General features: G+C 42.7%; 1 pseudogene; it reads right to left on the reverse strand.

The window, feature by feature from the left end:
- Positions 1-5,442: 5,442 nt before the first annotated feature.
- LOC144693590 (U6 spliceosomal RNA) lies at positions 5,443-5,543 on the reverse strand (annotated as a pseudogene).
- Positions 5,544-23,790: the final 18,247 nt, after the last annotated feature.

The raw sequence follows: 23,790 nt of genomic DNA on the forward strand, positions 1-23,790 counted from the left end.
TCTTGATAATAGTGACTTTGAAACTATTGTCATTTGTCATAAAAATCCATCTGGTTCACTAATGTCCTTTAGGGAAGGAAATCTGCCATCCTTACCTGGTCTGGCCCACTTGTGACTCCAGACCCACAGCAATGTGATTGACTCCTAACTGGCCTAGCAAGCCACTCACATTTTCCAAACCATTACAAAGTCTACAAAAAAGAATGAAGACAGACAGATCATCCGGCATCAACCTAGGCACTGGAAACAACAACAGAACACCTAGCCCTGTCGACCCTGCAAAGTCCTCCTTACTAAGATCTGGGGGCTTGTGCCAAAATTGGGAGCGTTGTCCCACAGACTAGTCATGCAACAGCCTGACATAGTCATACACACGGAATCATACCTTACAGACAATGTCCCAGACACCACCATCACCATCCCTGGGTATGTCCTCTCCCAACAACAGCTGGTATACAGTTGAGAGGGAGTTGCCCTGGGAGTTCTCAACATCAGCTCTAGAGCCCATGAAGTCACATGGCATCAGGTCAAACATGGGTGAGGTATCAGCTATCTGATTATCACCTACAACCCTCCTTCAGCTGATGAAGAGTATGAGGAGCTTGGTACTAAATTCAAAAGCAGAACCTCAAAGGTTAGAACAGTCATACAGACTCAAAACTTTAACTCTGTTTCTCTCGCCACAGAAGTTGCCAAACTTGCTGAGTTTTTCCAGCATTTTCTATTTTTACCTCAAAGGATATAATCTCTGGATTATTACCTGAGCCACATGCAAATTGGCATAGGATACATAAAATTAGAGAGATGAACATGTGGCTCAAAGACTGGTGTGGGAGAAGTGGGTTCCAGTTTGTGGGGCACTGGCACCAGTACTGGAGAAAGTGAGGGCTGTACCATTGAAACAATCTACACCTGAACCGTGCTGGGACCAGTGTGCTTGCGAACATCGAAGAGTAGATGTTTCTACGGGTTTCTACAAGCATTTAAAAAGGAAGAGAGTAGGTAAAGTGAGTGTTGGGCATCTAGAGAGTGAAAATGGGGAGTTGATAGTAGATAATAAGGACATGGCAGATAAAATGAACATATTTTGCTTCTGTCTTCACAATAGAGGATATAAATTGATGTACCACAAAGAGTAGAGACAAGGTAAAAGAGGAGAATAGTAATATGGGAAATGAGGGCCAGAGAATGGCAAGAAGAGACAGAGAGAAAAAAAATGTAAGAATGCACCAAGAATCAAAACTAGATGTCACAAAGATAAAAAAAACCCCACAAAATTAGAGGCTCTGTATCTGAATGCGTGTAGCATTCATAACAAAGTAAATGAACTGATAGCGCGCATTGAAGTAAATAAATGTGATCTGATAGCCATTATGGAGACATGGCTGCAGGATGACTAGGATTGGGTCATGAATATTGAGGGGTATATGACTTTCATGAAGAATAGGAAGCTAGGTAAAGGTGGAGGGGTAGCAATATTAATCAAGAATGGCATTTGTGCAATAGTTGAAGACGACCTTAATTTAGGACATCAGGATGTAGAATTGGTTTGGATGGATATGAGGAATAGTGGGGGAAAGAAGTCACTAATGAGAGTAGTCTACAGGCCCTCTAACAGTAACCACAATGTAAGACAAAGTGTACAAGAAGAAATATTGGGTGCTTGTGATAAAGGAACAGCAATAATCATGGGTGACTTCAGTCTACATATAAACTGGAAAAATCAGATTGGCAGCAGTAGCCTGGATGAGGAGTTCATAGCATGCTTATGAAATAGTTTCTCAGAACAGCACATTCTAGAACCAACCAGGGAGCAGGATATATTAGACTTGGCATTGTGTAATGTGACAGGATTAATTAATGACCTCAGGGGTAAAGGCACCCCTAGATAACAGTGACCACAATATGTTTGAATTTTACATCCAGTATGAAAGGGAGAAGAGTGGATCTAAGACTAGTATTTTAAACTTAAATAAGGGCAACTAAGTGGGCATGAAAGCTGAGCTAGCTGAAGTTAACTGGGATACTAGGCTAGGGGATAGATCAATAGAGGAGCAGTGGCAGACATTTAAGGGGATATTTCAGACTACTCAGAATAGGTACATTCCTACTATAAAGAAAAATGCTAAGGGGAGGACTCAACAACCGTGGTTAACTAAAGAAGTTAGGGAAAGCATCAAACTTAAGAAAAGAGCACATAACTGCGCAAAGATGAGTAGCAGGTCAGATGATTGGTCAGAATATATAGAATGGCAGAGAATGACTAAAAGGTTAATTAAGAGAAAGAAATTAGAGTATGAGAGGAAGCTAATAGAAATGTAAAAATGGATAGCAAGAGTTTCTAAAGGTATTTAAAAAGGAAAAGAGTAGGTAAAGTGGCATTGAGAATGGGGAGTTGATAGTAGACAATAAAGACATGGCAGATGAAATGAACAAATATTTTGCTTCTGTCTTCACTATAGAGGATATAAAAAACATTCCAAGAGTAGCTGTAAATCAGGAAGTGAAAGGGAAAGGGGAACTTGGTGAAATTGCAATCATCAGGGAAGCAGTACTGAGCAAACTGATGGAGCCGCGGGCTGACAAGTATTTGGGTCCAGGTGGACTTCATCCTAGGGTCTTAAAAGAGGTGGCTAATGAGGTAGTAGATGTGTTGGTGTTAATTTTCCAAATATCCCTAGATTCTGGAAAAGGTTCCATCTGACTGGAAAGTAGCAAATATATCCCCTCTATTCAAGAAGGGATGGCAGCAGAAAACAGAAAACTATAGGCCAGTTAATTTGACGTCAGTCATGGCGAAGGTGTTAGAGTCGATCATTAAAGAGGTTATAGCTGGGCACTTAGAAAATCTCAAGGTAATCAGGAAGAGTCAGCATGGTTTGTGAAAGGGAAATCATGTTTACCCTATTTATTCAAGTTCTTTGAAGGAATAACATGTGCTCTGGATAAAGAGGAGCCTGTAGATGTACTGTACTTGGATTTCCAGAAGACATTTGATAAGGTGCCACATCAAAGGTTATTGAAGAAAATAAAAGCTCATGGCGTAGGGGGTAACATATTAGCTTGGATAGAGAATTGGCTGGCTGGCAGAAAACAGAGAGCATACATAAATGGGTCTTTGATTCGCAGGATGTGACAAGTGGGTCCTGCCGGGGTCTGTGCTGGTGCCTCAACTCTTTACAATTTACATCAATGACTTAGATGAGGGGTGCGAAGGCATGGTAGCTAAATTTGCAGATGACACAAAGAAAGGTAGGAAAGTATGTTGTGATGAAGACATGAGTTTGCAGATGGATATAGATAAGTTGAGTGAGTGGGTAAAAATTTGGCAGACGGAGTATAATGTGAGAAAATGTGAATTTGTTCACTTTGGCAGGAAGAATAAAAAAGCAGAGTATTACTTAAATGGAGAACGGCTGCAAAATTCCATGGTGTAGGCGGATCTAGGTATTCTAGAGCACGAGTCACAAAAAGTTAGTATGCAGGTACAGCATGCAATCAAGAAGGCTAATGGAATGTTATCCTTTATCAGGAAAGGAATTGAACATAAAAGTAAGGATGTTATGCTTCAGTTGTACAGGGCATTGGTGAGACTGCATCTCGAATACTGCGTGCAGTTTTGTTTTCCTTATTTAAAGAAGGATGTAAATGTGTTGCAGGCCATTCAGAGAAGGTTTACTAGTTTGGTACTTGGAATGAGCAGGTTGTCTTATGAAGATAGGTTGGACAGACTGGGTTTGTTTCCACTGGAATTTAGAAGAGTGAGGGGTAACTTGATTGAAGTATATAAGATCCTGAATGGTCTTGACAAGGTGGATGTAGAGAGGATTTTTCCTCTTGTGGGTGAGTCCAGAACTAGGGGGCACTGCTTTAAAATTAGGGGCCACCCTTATAGGACAGAGATGAGGAGATTTTTTTCACTCAGAGGGTTGTGTGACTTTGGAACTCTCTGCCTCAGAAGGCAGTGGAAGCAGGGTCACTGAATATTTTTATGGCAGTGGTAGATAGATTCTTGTTAGGCAAGGGAATCAAAGTTTATTGAGGGTAGATGGGAATGTAGAATTCAAAACACAAACAGATCAGCCATGATCTTATTGAATGGTGGAGCAGGCTTGAGGGGCAGAATGGTTAATTTCTGCTCCTATTTTATATGTTCGAATCAGTACTCCTCCATGTTGAACACCACTTGGAGGAAACATTGAGGGTGGCTGTGGCATAGAATGTACTCTGGGTGGGGAATTTCAATGTCGATCACCAGTAGTGGCTCGGTAGCACTACTACTGACCAAGCTGGCCGAGTCCTAAAGGAAATAGCTGCTAGACTTGGTCTGAAGCAGATGGTGAGAGTACCAAGAGGGAAAAATCTACTTGACCGGTGTCCTCACCAATCTACCTGTCGTGGATGCATCTGTCCATGACAGTATAGGTAGGAGTGACCACCTCACAGTCCTTATGGAGACGAAGTCCCACCTTCACATTGAGGATACCCTCTACCATGTCATGTGGCACTACAATTGTGCTAAATGGGATAGGTTTTGAACAGGTCTCACAACTCAAAACTGGGCATCCATGCAGTGCTGTAGACCATCAGCAACAGCAGAATTGTATACAACCACAATCTACCCGGCATGGCCCCTACTCTACCATTACCATCAAGCCAGGGGATCTACCCTGGTTCAATGAAGAGGAGGGCATGCCAGGAGCAGAACCAGGCATCCCTAAAAATGAGCTGTTAACCTGGTGAAGTCACAACACAGGACTACTTGCATGCCAAACAGCGAAAGCAGCATGTGAAAGACAGAGCTAAGCAATCCCACAACTAATGGATCGGAACTAAGCTGTGCAGTCCTGCCACATCCAGTCATGAATGATGATGGACAATTAAACAACTGACTGAAGGAGGAGGCTCCACAAATATCCCCATCAATGTTGGGGGAGCCCAGCACATCAGTGCAAAAGACAAGGCTGAAGCATTTGCAACAATCTTCAGCCAGAAGTGCTGAGAGGATAATCCATCTTGGTCTCCTCCAGAGGTCCCTGGCACCACAGATGCCAGTTTCAGCCAATTCGATTCACTCCACATGATATCAAGAAACTGCTGAAGGCACTGGATACTGCAAAAGCTATGGGCCCTGACAACATTCCAGCAAAAGCACTGAAGACATGTGCTTCAGAAATAGCTGCGCCTTTAGCCAAGCTGTTCGAGTGTAGCTATAACACTGGCATCCAACCGGCAATGTGGAAAATTGCCCAGGTACGTCCTACCCACAAAAGTCAGGACAAATCTAACCCTGCCAATTACCACCTCGTCAATCTATTCCCCATCATCAGCAAAGTGATGGAAGGGATTGTCAACAGTGCTGTCAAGTGGCACTTACTAAGCAATAACCTGCTCACTGACGATCAATTGGTTTCCATCAGAGCCACTTAGCTCCTGACTTCATTTTTTATGGAACGCTTCACGAATTTGGGTGTCATCCTTGCGCAGGGGCCATGCTATCTGTATCGTTCCAATTTTAGTATATGTGCTGCCGAAGCAAGCACCTCCTGACTTCATTACAGCCTTAGTTCAAACATGAACAAACAAGCTGAACTCAAGAGGTGAGGGGAGAGTGTCTGCCTTACTCACTGCATGGATGACAGTGACATGGCAGGGGCTTTTTTTTTTAATGTATTATACATGCAAACTACAAATGACAGGATCCAGATGCAATTCAGGAAGCACCCTAGTTCTGGTCTACAAAGTGTGTCACAACTTTTGATATCTGTAACCATAATTCAAGATCAAATTGGCATTATAATAATACAGTGAAACATGCATATATAAGGACAAGAAGATGGCTGAGAAAAGATAATTTCCATGGACAGCGACTCACCAGAGAGGTAAAGATGGACAACACAGATGAAGTCAAACAGTCTATATTACAAAAAAAAAATTAGAAGGAGAATATTGTATCTTTGTACTCGTATCTATTAAAATCAGTGATACTTTGAATAAAAATTTCCTTTTCTAACCTTAAAAAAAAAATAGATATCAAGGCTGCATTTGACCAAGTGTGGCATTAAGGAGCTCTAGCAAAACCAGAGTCAATGGGAATCAGGGGATTCTTCACTGGAGTCATACAAAGGGAGATGGTTATAGTTGTTGGAGGTCAATCATCAAACACAGGGCATTAGGTGAGATGAGCAAAAGCTTAGTTAAAGAGGTAAGTTTTTAAGAGTGGCTTAAAGGAGGAAAGTGAGGTAGAGGGGTGGAGACGTAAAGGGAGGGAATTCCAGAACTTAGGCCCTAGGCAACTGAAGGCACAGCTACCAATGGTGGAACAATTATTATTGGAAATGCTCATGTTTGGGGGGATTGGGGGAGCACATATATCATGGGGCTGAAGAAGATTACAGCGATTGGAAGGGGCAAAGCTATGGAGGAGTTTGAAAACAAGGATGGGAATTTTAAAGTCAGGATGTTGCTTGACCAGGAGCCAGTGTAGGTTAACAAGCAAAGGGGTGATAGGGGATGGGACTTGCTGCAAGTCAAGACACAGGCAGCAGAGTTTTGGGTGACCTCATGTATACGGACGGTAGGACATGGGAGACCAGCCAGGAGTGCGTTGGAATAGTCGAGTCTAGAGGTAACAAATGCATGAATTAGGGTTTTCGCAACATGAGCTGAGACAGTGGCAAAATCAAACAATGTTAAGTAGGTGGAAATTGGCAGTCTTAGTGTTGGCATGGATATGAGGTTGGAAGCTCGTCTCAGGTTTAAATGTGACACTAAGGTTGCAAACAGACTGGCTTAACCTCAGACTGTTTCCAGAGAGAAGGATAGATTTGATAGCTAGGGAATAAAGTTTGCAGCAGTGTCCAAAAACAATGGCTACAGTCTTCCGAATATTTAGTTGGAGGAAATTTCTGCTCATCCAATACATGTGAAAACTAATGCTGTTCCTTCGAATATGCCACCGAGGAGCAGCATATAGATGAGAAATAGGAAGGGGTGAAGGATTGATTCTTGGGGGGACATCAGAGTAATGGTGGAGGAGCATGAAGAGAAGCCATTAAAAGTGAGTCTTTGGCTATGATTAGATAGATAAGAATGGAACCACATAAAGGAAGTTTGGCCTGTTGGGCTAGTGGAAGGTAGAGTGATGGCAGAGGCAGCCAATTGAATTATCTCAATTTTAGTGACCAAAAAGTCCATAAGCTCCTTGCACTTGTTGGAGGTGAAGGTGGAGGGGACAGGGAAAAGGGGTTTAATAAGATGATTTTTTGTACAGAGATGAAGCCAGGGATTATTTATGCATTCCAGGAGATCCTGGAATAGCAAGCAGTTTTAGCAGATGAGGGCAGGTCCCGATAGTGAGATCTGGTGATGGATGGATAAACTAGTTGTCTGCCATAACCTTTCAGGTCTGCATCCCTTGGACTTAGAGAGCAGAGATGAGGGCCATCCCAGGGGAATGGCCAAGGTGTGAGAGAGTAATGGTTTTATTCAGGTTTAGGACATCAAAGGTGGAGGTGAGGGTGCGGTTGAGTAAATCAGTAGCTGCAGCAATGTTGTGGAGAAAGCGGAGCCAAATGTTAGACAGTTGAGATTTTGGAAGTGCGATTGTAAGTTAATTGGGGGGGTAGTTTTTCCACGGACGGATACAGAAACAGGTAGGGTTAAAGTGTGGAAGGCAGATGTGGGTGGAGAGTCATACAAGGTAATGTTCAGAAATGGCCTTATCTATAAGTGATATAATAGCACTAGCAGGAACACATGAGATGTCATGGTTAAAGGGTTTGCCATAAATATAGATTGGGGAGTTTACATGGATGGAGAGGTTTAGCATGGATAAGAGGGCAGTGAACACAGAGGAGAGAGAACATGATGAGTTGAGATGGAGGTTGAAATCAAGATGAGAAGTTGTTCAGTGAAAAGGCTAAGGGAGGAAAGCATTGTAGAACTCTAGGTGATAACATTTTTATTGCAGCTGGGAGAGCAGTATAGAATGATCATTTTGAAAGAAAGGTGAGGGGGTGCAACAAGGTGAGATGCTCAAAGGAGGAGAAAGTGCCACATGAGTAGGGGGTCAGGTCAAGGTATGATCTTGTAATAAACGTCATACTGCCACTGTGACAGTCATGATGGGGTGAGTGGCAGAAGATGTAGCCAGGCAGGGAGGCTTCATTAAGGGGGAAGGGGTCAACATCTGTGATAAAAGTATAATAATTTTCATAATATTTTTCTGGTTTATTGTGAAGTAGGTTTATGGGTGTGATTATAGTTGGATCTGTCTGTGTGATTCAATTACATTTGATATCAAATAGACTGTAAGCTTGAAATCATCAAAACAAGCTAGGTATAGAAATGTGCTTGACATGCTAATGAGTAAACATGGATGCTGGCTTAGCATAAGGTGTGAAGGGAATTCACATTTTTAGATAAATGAAGGGACTGTTTGGATTTCAAAGGGATCTTAGTCTGTTTACAACTAGCCAGATAAGCAAGGCTAAGGAGTGTGTTTATTTTTACCAAAGGCTACTGACAGTATTGGCAACATGAAAGTTTTTATATTATGAGGAAGATACAGTTTCAAAGACATATGGAACAATCAACTTTACATATTAAAAGAGAGAAACATATATAAAGGAGAATGAAAGGCTATGTGGAGAAGGCCATGTAAGATCTAAGAGGAATGTGTGAAACAGCCTTCAAGAAGCCTCCAGCCATTTGTGCATAAGTCTGCTATGTAACGAAATTGAAGTTGGGGAAAAGCTATTTGGAATTCTACTGTCAAGTGGGTAGTGGGTTAACTTGCTGAGCTTGTTATAAATCTAAAATCTATTTTGGACTGTTGTCTTTAAAGGGGTGTAACTGGAAGCCAGGTCAATTAGGAATTTTAGGATTTGTTATAGTGGTAAGTAATTGTAGTCTTGTGCATATGCTTGAAATAATTTTGTTAATAAATATTTTAATTTAATTTTTAAAATCTCTAAAGGTCTTGGAGGACTCAATACTTTTGAATTCAGTGCACGCATCTTGTAATAAATACAAGTTGCAAAACTATTGTGATAGCGTTGATTTGGTCTGCCTGGCACACATCATCTGCCATGTCATAACACCCCTCAACCTATTTTCTATTAAGTCTGTGATGCAATTGTCCACAATAAGTTCATGGATGGCAAGGGCCTTGCTCACAAATGGACAGACATTCTTGAGGGAGATGCATAGAGGACCGGTGAGAGCTGATCTGCTGGCAAAATCTACAGCATTGTGGGGGGAACAGTGGGGGGAAAGGTGAGTTGGACAGGAAGAAGATTGGCAAGATTACCCCCTAGCGGATTCAACGGATAAGAAGATCGACGAGAGAGTGAGGTGGGGCACGGATCCTATCCCTGAATTACTTATGGACATATTGAACTTTTAAGTAAGACATGTGCTTTTTTAAAAAAGGACATACAAGCAAAAGCTGGCTGAGACTGCAATGTAACCACTTGCTGGAAAATTCCTTTTTGGATTACTTGACCAACTAGTCCAGAGAGATCAGAATGTCGCACCTAAAAGGTGTGACATGGCCTACTTCAGCCAGAGACACTTCAAAGGAAAAGAAACTGAACTGTAATCTCTTGTGGTTGCAGAGATAATGGAAAATTATTACATTCTCAGCCGAAACCACCTCCTGTTGAGTTATATCTCAGACTGTGAACACGAACTGAGTTGAAAAAAAAAAACAGATCTGGGCAAAAGACGTGTTTGTTTTTCCCTTCCAGAAATACACAAGAAAAGGGATTTTTAAAAAAGCCAACTGCAACCAGAGTTCTGTGTGCTAGTCTGGTGTTCTGTTCATGTGTTTGTGTGCTGTGAATGTCACAGCTGAAGAACACCAACTGGGCATCCCTGCGTTGTAGGTAAAAAAGTATTTTCTCTCTGATTGCTGGAAGCAAGTCACAAATCGGCAAGGCCACAGTCAAAGATGAAACAGGACAACTCCTTTCAGCTAGCCTGCAGAACCAAGAATCTCCAACCTAACTGCTCAACTGCCAAAGTCAGGGCTATCGGAAACACCCCAACTTAACAGCCTGCCATCTACTCCTTACGAACAAGCCAAAGGACTTATCCATATATCTTTTTTAACTTTTATTTTTGGACTCAATTTCTCATTTCTAATCTGCGTGCATATTTGTTGTGTAAAATAATTTTTATTATTTTTGACTCAATTGACTCAGGAAAGCCTGGTTAAATTGGCTCCTTTTAAAACATAAATACACGTGGACTGAGGAACAGTATCCACAAGGGAAGGGATCCTTTTTGAATTAACCTTGTTGCGACCAACCAAGGGGGTTGAATAAAGAAAGGGAGCCAGTTCATCCCTCCTCACCCGGGGGCGTAACAATTTGGGGTTCTTCATCTGGGATCGTAACAAATTGGGGGAAGTTTGCCTGGGGACCGGTCGTACAGATGGGGCAATTGGGGTGGCTGCACATAATGACCCAACACTGAGTACCTTTATGAGCTCATTGAAAGATGTCAAGAAAGGCACAGAGGGAAGCTGTAGGTTAGTTTACATGGACGGAGAGGTTTAGCGTGGATAAGAGGGCAGTGAACACAGAGGAGAGAGAACATGATGAGTTGAGATGGAGGTTGAAATCAAGATGAGAAGTTGTTCAGTGAAACTAACTATCTAACAGAGAGTCAGGCTTGGGATGGTGGCAAGAGAGCATGAAGATCAAGGAATACTAAAGGGTTGGGATAGGGAATTGGGAGGGCCGAATTCCATGAGAATGGAGAAATAAAAGGAGGCATGACAATATCAAGGGTCTAGGAGGGGTGAAGAGAAAAGAAGTTAAAGAGAAAGAGCAAAAGTGGAAATAGGTTGATGGGCTTGGGTTTGAAACAGCAGCCAAAATGTGCATGTGAATGGATACAGGGAGAGTGCAAATTACATAGGTTTTGTTGCATAAAAGTTAGAATACATAAAACACAATAGAAGAGGGTCAGTAGGAAATAAATGGTGATAAGAGGAAGAAGTCCAGAGTTAAATTCAGAGATCATGCAGTGGAAAAATTATGACTTAGGAATAGTGAAAGCAGCATGAAGCATTCACAAGCTGTTGTCCAAGTTTGGAATCTGGTGAAGTGTGTGAAGTCCAGAAGCTGTTTGAGGGTAGAGTAACGGAGGATTCACTGATGGAGGTATTTTTGTCGTAATGAAAATCCAGGAGATGTACAGAGTCCGTTGCAGGACAGAAGGATGATGGTAAAGTCGGAGGACACCATAAAACCTTACTTTCCCTTTCTGTCTCTTTTATTCTTCTTTCCCTCTTTTTATTTCTTTTTCTGTACCTGACTTGGTATTATTTCACCATTCTAATTTACCCTCCTTCTCAGTTGTTCCTCTGTTTCTTTCACAATCCTTAAAACCCATTGGTTAGGAAGATAGGCTGTTGGTTCCACCATCCCCTAAGGTCACAGATGCCCCATTGCCCTCACCCGACTGTTAGCAGATTGCACGTTAAGCAGCTTACAAAAAATGAGAGCGGAATGGCAAGAGAAAAGCTGTAAGCGAAACACTGCATATTAGTCCACCAAATTCTGGACTAATATGTTAACGCCACCAAAATACTCATTACTTCAAGACAATGAATAATATCCTAAAATACTATAGGAAGATAATGTGAGATGCTCTATTTGGCCATGGCAAAGCCTGTTTTTTTTAAACTTGCCCCAAATTCAAGCAGCAAAGGCAAAACAGTAATAATGATACATTGAAAATAAAAAGGAACTACACATTATAATGCTCCTTCTCATGTTGGTTCTGCCAGAAAAATACTCCATTGTGATACTATGCTTCCTGATATTTGACTTGCAATATTTACATTTTTTGTTTGGTTGCTGAGGATAGTAGAAAGACTGCAAACCCCATGAAATAAATTGAGTGAGTTGTGCCAGTAGATCAGTTCATGAAAGCAATGCAGAGCCATATCCAATCTTTAATCTGGGCTCAGTTAGTTGAACTTACCTTCTCTTGCATTTGTGGCAAGGTAGTCTCTACATCCCTGGACAGAGTGTGTAAAATCAGTCAGATATCCCATTCACAGTGACTAAGCATGCACTTGTATGAATATTGGATAAGGATCAGATTAGACTTGATGTTGGGCCAAGACTTATGAAGAATAACCATTTATGTAAGGTACTGAAGGGTGGCCAATACAGTAGTATTGTAAAAACAAAAAGCTAAAAGCTACTGCGGATGCTGGAAATCCAAAACAAAAACAGAATTACCTGGAAAAACTCAGCAGGTCTGGCAGCATCGGTGGAGAAGAAATCAGTTAACGTTTCGAGCCTTCACGGCCCTTTGGCAGAACTGAAGCATAGTTAGGAACTATGCTTCAGTTCTGCCGAAGGGCCGTGAAGGCTCAAAACGTTAACTGATTTCTTCTCCACCGATGCTGCCAGACCTGCTGAGTTTTTCCAGGTAATTCTGTTTTTGTTGCAGTAGTATTGTAGCCTAGTAAAAAGTAACTATTTTCATGAGAAGGGTAAGGGAGGAGAGAAGATTGGTGCTTTTGTTAATGTATACTGGTCTGGGACTTAAGACCAGAGAGGTTGATGTAAATAGTCTGTACTTGTCAAAATGATATAAATCTGGTTTTGTCATTATGGCCTGAGTATGCTTCACCTTTCTATTTCATCGGTGCGGTGAATGCCAGTAAGTAATGCTGGATGTATGTGGCTCTGAACTTTATTGCACAGGTATCGAGTATTCTTTGTGTTCAAATGATTGTGTCCTTTCAGACATCTGGGATGGAAGAGGCAGCCCTGGCATGCGTTTGAAGCTGATTTTTGGTAGCCTAGCTGAAGGAGCATTGGATCAAGGCATCCCTGGTGTCCCTGGGGTTGGGGAAATATGCCACCACTTATAAAGAGGGAAACAAATCAAAACTCCTTTCCGTTTACAGACGAGTGGTGAGAAGAGAAATTAATGTGGTTTAAATTAACCCCACCCCCCATCCGTTACAGAGGTAATTAGTCGGAAAAGGCTGGTGTGGCGTTTAAACACTGGTATGGCTGAGTTGGACTGAATGGGCTGTTTCAGTGCGGTCTATTCTTATATAATACAGCAGAAGAGGAAAATATACCTGTCATTCTAGCAAGAAAACAATACTTTTTAAAATGGCACTGAAGACTGACAAAGCCCCAGAACCTGATGGTTTCCACCCTAGGTTTTTAAAAGAAATAGCTGAGGGAATTGCTGATGCTTTTGTCATAATCTTCCAAAGCTGTGGATTCAGGAATTGTTCCCTTAGATTATAAAATTGCAAATTATTTAAGAAAAATGATAGAAACCTGAAAATTCAAGACCTACAGTATAACACCTGCTGTGGAAAAATTTTTGGGATCTATAATTAAGGGTTGGGTGACTGATCACTTAGAGCTAATCAGAGGGAACCAGCATGGTCATATTTAACAAGCCTTATAGATTTTTTTGAAGAAATAACTAAAGTAGTAGACAGGGGAATGTTTATAGATGTTGTTTATGGAGGTAGAAATGAGCCTTGAGCCACTGTCATGCACCCCTTCACTGTCTTTTGGTGCTCGCTCTTCTCCAGCCCCTCCTCTTCCCCCTTTCCTCCACTCCCTCCCCATCTTCTTCCTCCTCTCTGTTCCTCTTCCCCAAGCTCTTCTTCACCCCAAAAATGCCTCCACCGTTTCCCCTCCCTGGATCCAGTTTTCCCAAAGCCTTTTAGCCTTATTTATCTGAATACCGAACTTGGTCTTGACTCACATTTTGCAGCACCACAGGAGATTAATTAGCAACAATATAAAAGCAATGCATTACATAAATACAGTATAAGGATATAACACACAGTGTAATAATGGAGAAGAATGCACATGGGCCCCATGTGCAACCATACATGTGATCAACTAGTTTGTTAATGAATATCTAGCATTAGATGTGAGAATAATATAACAACAAGAACATACAAGTTTGACAACAGTTTCAATGTCTCCTGCACATCTAATCCAATGCAATGTGTAAACTAAATAATACTTTGTTATTTAGTCTCCCCTGTATTTATAAAATCTGAATGAAAGGAGGGTTTTGATATTAATGGGTGCTTACATAATCTAAGTATTTACTTGGTGTTGGTAGGCACCAAAAGTCAATCCATTTTTCTCCTTTCCTGTTTGGGTTTTGAAATGCAACAGTATTTCATGTCATATCTGACTTGCTGTAGTCATGTGACCTCTGCCATGAAGCGGTCTCTCTGTAAGAAGATATTTTAGATCAGCTCAATAAAGACCTACAATGAGAAAGCACTGCTGCCTTTAAACATGAAACATGGTATTGGGAGTGGATTTAAAATAGAATTTTTAGACCCTGGAAATTCTGCAGAGAAGCTACAGCTCAGAAAGGCACACAGAAATGTTCAAATCTGCTAAAAGCTGCTAAAAGAGGGCAAGAAAAAGAAAAAAACAAACTGAAGATTGCAAGTTCAATACTGGCGAGTTAACATGACTGTAAACTTTCCACTCCCAGCTCCAGTAGAAATGAAAGGTGATATGTGGAAAAAACTGGCAGCCTTTCCACATACAGTGGCAAAACTACAAGCTGGCAAAAGATTTAATTAAAAATCCGGAGCCAGTGTATCCACACTTCTAACATGGCTGGGGAGGGACTACTACAAATTGTATTCCATCCTAAATCTAACCAACAGACAAAGGAAACAGATGAATGCACAGTTTGAACCCAAGTGAATGTTACTTATGAATGCTATGTATTCAGCACCAGAGCTCGAGGTGCAAATGATCCCATTGAACAGTATGTAACTGCAGTAACACATCTTTCAGTCGCCCGAATTCACATGATCCTGCAAGCTGATCTGATTAAAGATAGATTAGCCTTAGGCTTATGAGACCCCTCAGTGAGAGCAAGTCTACTGAAAGAGCAGAAACCTATGCTCAGGAAAGCGATAGATGTGTGTAGAAATGCGGAGCTTGTAAAACATCAGTTAGAGCACACATATGGCAGAGCAGACCAGGTGATACATTATGCTGAGAGACATAACAGTCTGAAAGGTCAGAACAATTGCGGACAGAAGACAGGATTAAAATACTGTGAAAGAAACCATACAAAGGAAAAGAAGGATTGCCCAGTGTGGGCGAAGCGATGTTTTAACTGCGAGAAGCTGAATCATTTCACACCCAAATATTTGGCTAGAAAGAGGCAAAACAAACCAAAACAGATGGCCACTGGAGAGATATCAGCAGAAGAGTCTGATCAAGGACTTTACACCATACAACAGGTTGGATCCATCAAATCTATAAGTGATAAATAGTTTGTGACTGTTACAATGATGACCACAGAAGGAGAACATCAAGTGAACAATAAGTGTCACATAGACACTGGTGCATCATGGAACATCATGACATTCACAGACCTGCGCAAAATGGCTCAACATGGCAATCTGAAAATGAAGCCCCGGAAAGTAAGGTTGAAGCTATATGATGGCACGATACTCATACCGAGAGGACAAAGTAATCTGAGAACCCAATGCAATGGCAAGAAGGAAGATCTAGAGTTCCAGATCGTAGATGGGACATAACAGCCACTCATCTCAGCTGGCAAAGGGCAAATAAGATTAGAGAGATGAATTTGAGGCTCAAAGAGCTCTGAAGAAGAGTCATATGGACTTGAAATGTTAACTCTGTCTTTCTCTCCACAGATGCTTTTAGATCTACTGAGTTTTTCCAGCATTTTCTATTTTTGTGCCATAGGTTAGCAATTGGGAACTGAAAGTGCAGTGGTAAGTAACTTGCAGGAGAGTTTATTTTATAGGTAATAATAATAAGCATGAAGAAGTCGAGCCCCAATAATGTGTCTTGGATTTCTGTCACTGCAAGAGGATTTCATAAACAGATTAGATGAGGCAACGGGGAGGTACAGGACACAGATGTACAATGTCCAGGAGCAAAAAATTGGATGTACGTTGGTTACGTAGCTAGGAGAGGAACTTGAAAGCAAGCTGAATGATAGGAAATGGAATGAGAAATTTAAACAGTTTCAGATACTGAGGATGAATGAGGAGTATCAGAGTCAATGAGAGACTTTAAAACTTATGTGCAGAAGAGCCATGCAGCGCAATGGCCAACAGAGACAGGTATATAAGAAAAAATGGATGAGTCAAGAGCTGAGGAACGTTGTAGATCAGAGGGTGGCACACATGGAAGGGGAAGTAATAATGAGTTAATATCATGGTTTATCACTTGTCAAAAATTCAAGTGTTGCCTTCTGTCATTATTACATGGGATATAAGGCAGAGGGACAGGTTATTTGGCCCAAATAGTCCATGCTGGGAAGCCAAATAGAGATATTTACATTTCAGACACTTCATGGTGATATTTCAGGAAGCTGTTTGAATCAAGGCATTTTAACTAATTAAAAAAGTGCACCCGTATCCCTCACCCAATTTCTTATCCATTTTCAAGTTTTTATTTTGAATCCTTAAGATAAAAGATAAAGTCTGAGGAAGGGAAATATTCCCATAGCTTATAACCTAAATGTTTATAAATTGTAGAACAGGAGAGGGGCCTGGGAGTATTGATAGATCGGTCACTAAAACAACAATACATTAACTGGACCTTGGGATGCACAGCCACAGTGGTAGAGCAAAAATTCAAAAGACTATAACAAGTCTTCAAAATACAAGGTATTGACATGGGGTTTAGCCGAGAATAATTGAATCATAGCCACTTCCTACGTGTTCAGCATTGACGTATGAAATGAGACAATTCATCACCAACTATTTGGATGCTCGGGGAATTAAATCCATTCCTGCTCATCAAGTGGATGGGCTTTCAGATGGGTCCTTTATAGTCACATGGGTGGCATCAATGGGACCCTGCATTTGTGGGAATCTAGCCACCTGGAAGAGCTTAATGTATCTCCCTGATTCTTTCTTCCTCTTTGATGGGTCCATGTGGAACTGAATGAGCTCAGAAGTGCTTGCACTGGGCACATGATGTGTTTAATGCAGCAATAAACACTGACTTGCTAACCAATGCCATCGGAGGCCACCTGGAGGCATTTTGATAGATAATAGTTACGCAATGTCACCTTCACAGCCACTGATAAGGCAGTGCCACAATAGCAAGAGTGTTCAAGTTAGGTTCCAAACGCTGACATCTCTCCAAGCTATAGGAAAAATCCAGATCCTCTGTGGTCTTTTGACCTTGTGGCACAAATACCGTGGGTGGATTATTGCCTGTATGCTACTACATTCAACTGGTTTCCATCTCTTACTCCTACATATCCTCCACGCTATCTTCCTCAAAGAATAGGAACAATGGGAAACCCCAGAGGAATGTCGATTGGGAGGACATTCAAAAAAGACTTGAACATTTAGAATGTTTGTTTATGGGGCCAGGGACAGCAGGTTTCCCTGGAATTCCCAGACCCAACATGTGAGCTGGATGAGGGTAGGAGCCAGCCAATTTCTGATTCTCCCCAACTGGCATGCTTCAACAGGGTGTCTGTTTGCTGTTCGCAGTTCACCACTTAAATGAGACTGAAGCTTAATTTGTCTTGGACTTCAGATCGGCACACATCAAAGTATGGAACGGTTGCTTCTTTGACTGTTCACCCATTTGGGTTGGAGTCAAATTTGTACCCCATTATTTCACTATGTAGCAATCCCTTCAAATTTTTACCAAGTTTTGCAAAATACCTTTAATTATTCAAGAACTACAACGTCAAAACAGCAGAAATACTTTCAGCCAAAAGACCATAAAAGCGATGCAAGACCTTTCACCTTGCATGGTCCAGCAGAGAGGCTTAGCACCATCAGCATTACAATGGCAGTATTTTTAATGGCAGTGAGTGCAAACACAGGAAAATAAAAACAAAAACAGAATTACCTGGAAAAACTCAGCAGGTCTGGCAGCATCGGCGGAGAAGAAAAGAGTTGACGTTTCGAGTCCTCATGACCCTGCAACAGAATAAGACTGGGTAAACACTGGGCCAAGCTCATCATTTAAAGTGAAAAGTGTGTTTCCACTTGTAGCGCGGAAAGCGAGCAGGACCGCGGCGTCCTGATTTCTGACTTTGTCACGGGGCCAGGTGCCCGGGTGCCAGGCCCCGCCCACTGCGAGGCACTGGGACCCCACCAGCAGGGGTCGCTGGCCCAGGAAGACACCAGGCAAGGGGAGTCAGTCGGCCCTGTGGACCCTGCTCGGGAAGAAGCAATGTCCTCGGCAGGTTAGGAGCGGAGCCTGAAGCCCTGAGCGCGGGCTGAAGAAGGATCGGAAACAGAAGCCACAAGGAAAGAGGGAGAGAGCAGCAGCAGCAGCAAGGAGAAGAAGCAGAAGCCTGGGACTTGTGAGTTGCAGTGTGATAAGAGCCAAGCCACGAATAGGGCAGCTCGCAACCTTGGACAGTGGCTAGAGAACCAGGAAAGGGAATTGGGTCAGCTGCTGGAGACCTATGCGGACCACCTGGACAGTACCCCTGAGTCCGGGGAGCCATGACGAGAGGAAAGTTTCTTTCGAGTCTGGATGACCAGGTAATCTGACTCGTGCAGTCTCGGGGAATTAGTAAAAAGAGCTCCACTAACTGAACTCTGCTACCCAGTTGATTAGAGATTAGGAGTTAAACTCTTGACAGATTACAGGTGGATTTGAAATGGCAGCCGCGGAGGTTCGTTGCAAATAGTTTGTTTCCATGGATTGAGTTTCACTATTAATGTTTATAAAGGTTTGATGCCAGTGGAATAAAGGATCCCTGTTTGATCTCTGTGCTTGAATCTCACATAACATCTTGGTGTCAGAAGTGGGATTGCTCAACACAGGCATCAATTCATGGTGGCCGAGATGGAGCAGATGGTGGAAGAGCTGAAACTGACTAAATCCATGAGGGAGGACGGCTGCTCCAGTCTACCGAGCACAGGTGTCGACGGAGGAAGTCGGACCTTTAGGCCAAAACCAGGCAGAGGCTCCCCCATGTGTCCTCCCTCGATTCCACTGATTAAAGAAATAGTACTCCTGGACTGATATCCTCCCTGCCAAAGGGTAGGAAACTGGATAGATTTGGGGGAAGACCGGAGACATCCAACAACCTGGCGGCCGAAGACTGGATCGAGGATGCACAGCTGGTCATGGAATCCAGGGGCCACAACGAGAGAGAGCAGGTGGCATTCATGATGGGACACCGGTCTGGAAAAGCCCATTGGGAAATACTGGGGAGAGGTTTAACAGATGTTGAAAGAAGTCCATGGCAGATCTTCGAGGTTCTGACAAAGGGTATTTGGGGTCAGCAGTAGCCTGTCACAGCAGCAGCAGAGGTTTTATGAGTACAAGCAAGCCAAAGGGGATGGCTTGGTCACCGTATCCCTGGAGCTGGTGAAGCTGCTCGACCGCATCATCCTCCTGGATTCCTCCTTCCAGTCAACCAGGGAGATACAGCTGAAGGATCACCTAACTAAAGCAGTGAAAGATGGAAACATCCCGATGGAGTTCAGGAGATTTAACAATAACAAACCTGAATTGTCCTTCCTTGAAGCACAGGACCAGATCCTCCGGATCATGGGGAAAGACTGGGCTTATAAGACCAGAAAGGGGGCCACTATCAAGGAGGTGACTGTCAGCGTGGATGGGGATGTAGACCTCAGGCTGAAGAGGCAGGTAAAACAGTTGCTTTAGAACAAGTGTAGATCCAATCCTAGCTATCCTAGCTCCACATCAAGCCTTGAGGCTGATCGTGTCCAGAGAATACTGAAGAGGTGCTGGAATTATATTGTGGCTGGGCACTTCAAACGAGAATGCTCTCAGCAACCACAGACACCATAAATGTCAGGCCATGGAGACCCCCATCCAACGCAACTGTGTATTCCCTCCCCCTCACCAGATTTTGAAGGAATGGAGTCTCCTACCGACAGCCGGGTGGGGGAGGGGGAGGACCAGGTTATTTTGGGAAGAGGCTCGGTCTTATGTAAAGGATCGAGACTTGCCCTACGGTGGGTGTGAGAATTGGTTGGGGGCGGGGGGGGGGGGGGGGGGGGGTGGTGGAGGTGTCGTGCCTAATTGACACCGGAACAGAGGTGTCAACCATTACTCACAAGTTCTTCTGAGAGCATCTTGTTGAAGGGTGTGAGCTGATCGATGTCTCTTCCATCATCTGAATCTCCACTTCGTAGGAGTCGGACTTCCCATATCATGGCTACATCGAACTCTCCCTATGTGTCCTCAATCACATTTTTCATAACCTGGGGTTTCTGGTACTTCGTGACCCGATAGACACTCTGGTGGATATAAGAAAGTTGAGAACACATGTGGTGTTAGGACATTCTTGGAAAGCATGTAAGAGCTGCATGTTACGAACTCGGCAGAAGTGGGTCAAGGGTCCTCAGCCTTGCTCTGTACACTCAAGGTGTATCAGCCCGTACAGGACCTCAGAACTGTCGAGTAGCAAGGAATCAGGCTTTTTTTTTACCTGTCCACACTATCACCGTTCTTGAAGGCTCATGCTTTGATGAGCAATTGGAAATTTGTTTCCACTTTACTGCAGATTAGGTTGTTCATACTGAAAGGAGGGGATTGCGTCTATTACTCCAACTGTGTTTACATTTTGGAAATAGTGGTAACGTTTTTTATTTTGATCACCTGTTTTAATAGCCTTTTAAAACGAGGTGTGGTGGCAGCCAGGCAATCTAGCGTAGTCATTGTGACAATGTACGAGCGCTCCCAACATCATTTAATTAGATCCGAATCGTGGCGTCTTTTAGTTACAGTCAATGCACTATTGAAAAACTGTTAATGTAGTGCAAATTGCATACAATACTCTGATAAATATTTAAGCTATCCTGAATTGGCTTTTTAAGTGAATATTGTTAAACTTAATCAAGCAATTGTGTTTTATTTCTGTTCCAAGATGTAGTATGGGGGGAGAAATGGGACAAGTTAGCACAATAGAGGCAAATGCCACAAAACATACTGAAATGAAATGCAAATATTTTAAACTCAGTTTTTGACAAGCAATTAAAGTCTAGCAACTGAACGGCAATATTTAAAATTATAACATTAAAGATAACTTTTCAATTTCGAGTGGTTATTATCTTAGTACAGCGCCGATGGAACTTGGCAAGCCTGATACAACATTTTGAGATCTTCTATTAAGTGGCTGTAAATCCTCTGTACCATAATAATTAGCAACATGATTTCATAAGGGTTGTAAAGGAAAAGAAGATGATACATGAGAAATTGTCACCAGGGCAATTTGAGTTGTCTCAAAACATTGGTTTAAAATGCCCAGACCTTTTCTCATGACATCAGCTCTAATTTGACTTGCTCGGTGATAATACAGGTGTATGTCAATTGTATATTTGAACACCCTACATGAATGATAAATATTGTAAAACTCACCATTGCTTAGTACATCAGTGTCTCTCCCAAAGTCCAAATTTCTAACATTTAAATTAGCATATATAATATGAATGCAAAAATGTTAATTTAAAAGTTTTTTTTATTTTTTAAAGTTGTCTGTATTCAGCATGAGTGGGAATGTGAGATGCTAGTTAATCAAAAATGCCCGTTCCGTGTTTTCAACCAATCAGAAAGCTCCGGTGATGTGGCTGTTGAGATCTTGTCAGAGGTCCAGGAGCAGAGTGCGGGAATCTAGTGAACAGCGCCGAGGAAACATAGTGCTGCTGAACAGTGGGAGGCTGAGACCGGAGTGAGGGCAGGCCGTAGATAACAACTACCCAATAACAATTACAGTAATTCATTTTTGAAAGTTAATGTGTATGTGAGAGGAAGGGGGTGGGAGGGCAGTAGGCTGAAGGCTTACCTAGGGCTGCAAAAACCCTTGTGCCAACCTTGTCTCCCATAGTCCTCGCGAGGAAGAAAGATGGAAAACTGAAGGTCTTTGCCAGGCACTCAATGAGACGATATATAAGGATATTTACCCTGTACCTAGGACTGAGGAAGCATTACAAGTCCTAAAATGTGCGAAGTCTTTCTGCAGTCTCAATTTAGCCCACAGTTATAACCAGCTATTCATAGCGGAGAAAGACATTGAAAAGACCGGCATTCCAAATGGGTACCAGAGGATTTTACAAATACACAAGAATGCCGTTCAGGTTTTGTAATGCCCCTGCCACCATCCTGCATCTGATGGATAAGGTCTTTGGTGATCTTAATTTCCAGTCTCTCTTTGTGTATCTGGATGATATACTCAGTGTTGGCTCGACATTCCAGGAGACCCTTGAAAGACAAGACGTCACCTTAGCCTGCTTGTTGAAGCATAACTTTAAAGTTGAACCAGAGAAGTGCTAACTTTTCCAGTACAGTACCTTGAGCACTTCATCACCGGGGAGGGCAAAACCGATGAGAAAATCCGAGCAGCCTAAGATGGAGAGAGAGCTGCGTGGGTTCTTTGGTCTGGTGGGTTACTGTAGGAGGTTTGTGCAAGGCTATGCACAGTTCGCTCCACAACTTGCTAAGGAAATCAGGATGCTGAAGGAGCCGATGAGAAAGGACGCATGCAGGGGTGTAGTGTTGCCAGAATGCTGCTCCGGCACCTCCTATGTAAAGGCTTTAATATTCACCGCTAGATACTAAGCTCTCTTTTGCTGATTGGCCATCCGTCAGACGCCCCACTTCATTTTCCTTTCCACTGATCTCAGTGGAATCCACTCCATTAATTATCTGACTAGATTTTCAATCCGTAAGATTGCTGTTAATTTTAATCCTCACTGCCTCCAATATTGAAGCTACTTGTTTCCAGGCGTAACACGTGCATGGAGGTTTGGCTCATTGATGGCAAAAATCCGAACTGGAGGGAAATTTTCTCGCAACCAAGTGGATCTGTGTGACCTGTGACGCAGAGGTGGCCAGCGCGGGACCTTGGCGAGTGAATTTTATCTGCGTTATTATATGGGGCACAAGGGCAAGTTTGGCCACGAGTTCCTGGAGTTTGAGTTCAGGCCGGACAGTAAGAGTTGGCCGGAATGTCCGGAACTCACGGTGTGGCTGTGAATCTGGAGCCTGGGGATGTTAAGAGGTGGTGGAGGGAAGGCTGGGCCCAGGATCTTGGGTCTCACGCTGCTGCTGCTGAATGTCTCTGTCTCTGATGTGCAACAGCAACAACAGTAAATCTCCCGTACAGCTCCCTGACTGTAAAAAAAATAAAATGAATAAATACAGACCATACAAGTCCCTGCGCACAGCCTTCTCACACACAGGCATTTCAGGGCCTTTGAAGCTCAAGGTTCCCAGGAATCAATATCCCCAAACACCCTGCTACGTTTGCCTACTGAACATTAATTCCTTGGCTGTGATGGCCTGAGGATGCGAAACACAGTATGCTGTTTGTATTCTCTGCTTTACATGAAATGTACAGCACAGAAACAGGCCATTTGGCCTACCTGATCTATGTTGGGTATTTGTGTTCCACACAAGCCTCCTGCCACCCTTCTTGATCACACTGTCAGGGTGACCTTCAGCTTCTTTCTTCCTCGTGTGTTTACCAATTTCCTTGAATGTATCTATACTAGAATCATGGAATGGCTACAGCACAAGAGGTGACCGTTCAGCACATTGTCTCTGTCCATTCTCTGCAACAGCAACTCAGCTAGTCCTACTCCTCGACCTTTTCCCTGTAGCCCTGTAAAATCCTTTTCTCTTCAGATAATTATCCAGTTCCCTTTTGAAAACTGCAATTGAATCCGTCTCCACAACACCCTCAGGCAGTGCATTCCAGGTCCAATCCACTTGTTGCATACAGAAGTTTTTCCTCATGTCACCTCTAGTTCTT

The sequence above is a fragment of the Cetorhinus maximus genome, chromosome 18 (genome assembly GCF_964194155.1).
Source record: "Cetorhinus maximus chromosome 18, sCetMax3.hap1.1, whole genome shotgun sequence".
In the NCBI taxonomy this organism is placed as follows: Eukaryota; Metazoa; Chordata; class Chondrichthyes; order Lamniformes; family Cetorhinidae; genus Cetorhinus; species Cetorhinus maximus.